This window comes from Chrysochloris asiatica, unplaced genomic scaffold (genome assembly GCF_000296735.1).
Source record: "Chrysochloris asiatica unplaced genomic scaffold, ChrAsi1.0 scaffold00053, whole genome shotgun sequence".
Classification (NCBI taxonomy): Eukaryota; Metazoa; Chordata; class Mammalia; order Afrosoricida; family Chrysochloridae; genus Chrysochloris; species Chrysochloris asiatica.
In genome coordinates, this window is record NW_006408571.1 from 6,452,221 (window position 1) to 6,453,739 (window position 1,519).

Below are 1,519 nucleotides of genomic sequence, written 5' to 3' on the forward strand. Positions count from 1 at the left end.
TTTTAATTTTCCTAGATTTATACTTCATACATTTATTTTCTGATTATTAATGGATGTTTATAGCTGTTTCCCTTCATTTTGAATTGTATTCTATTAATAAATGCAGATCCTGAAATCTTCACACCATTCACATCATCACAGTCAAGTTTACTTTCTATGTCTTCCCCAGTTGTGTTTTGAGTGCCTTCCAACCCAAAAGGCTCATCTTCTGACACCGTATCTTACAATATTCTAGTGCTATTCATATTTTAATATTCAATATTCTGATGCAATCTGACAGTATTCCACTGCTATTCATAAGGTTTCCTGTGGCTAAGCAATCAGAAATAGTATGTCTTTCCCTTTTCCTCATCTGCCTTAGTCTAGAAGCTCAGCTGAAACATGCCTACTATGATTGGCCCTTATTGTATTTAAAATATTTCTGGTATAGTTTCTAATATCATAGCTAAACACTAGTCACCACAGTATGACAAACTGACAGATAAGTTTTTTTGTTTACATCTCAGCTTTCTTATTTGAAAAAAGGAAATGATAATATATATGTTCCACATTTTGTAAGAATTATTAATAATATATGTAAGTCTGGCATACTGAAATTATTTAGTAAACCATAGCTATTACTAAAAGATGGAAGAGAGATTTGAGGGAAGTAAATTCTCATTTTGAGATTTCCTTCCTGAAGCATTTGGTGTTGTGGTTGTTAAGTGCCGTTGAGTTGGTTCCAACTCATTTCAACCCTATATCGGGTTTCCAAGCCGCAGCTGATGAGCTTGAACTGCCAACCTTGAAGTTCAAACTGACCTTGCAATCCAGCGCATTAGCCTGTAGCACCACACCATTAGTTGTGATATTCTTTTACATCTATAGGATGTTTTTAACTTGTAGCAACAGAGTTGTGCTCTGATAATTTCATGAGTCTTAACAACTTGGCATAGAAGTTGGTTTGAGAAATGGTGCAGTGTTCAATAATGCCAAGAAGCAGTTTCTTACTTGCTATCCTTTATTTCTCAGATGAACTTTTTTTTTGTTTTGACAAATTGGTACTGGCGTCCAAAGTGTTAACGAAGGACACTGCAATCCGGAAAGCAGAGACTGTAGCAGAAAACTCTCTTTGGTGGTCTTGTTGCCCCACAAAGTTCCTCAAGAGCCATACCATTACATCATATTGGATAAAAGTGGGGCATATGCCTTATCGATCATTTTTGATGAATAAGGGTCACCAGCACTGTCCCTATGTCTGGATACACTTTCACCCACCTAAAATATGGTTATATTAAAAAGGAAAAAAGGGTGATCTAAAGAAGGAAATGTAAGTTGTGAACTGTTCCTCTGTCTAGAAGACAAGATTTTTTAAGCAAAAGGGCCATTATTTCAAAGAACTAGAAAAGAAAGAGTGATCAGAAGGATTACAAAAGCCTAAATATAACGGAAATGGAAAAAGATGAAGTCAGATATACAGTAAGAAGCCATATCATGCAAAGATTTTGACTTCCATAGTGAGATGAAGTCCTGGTATGCG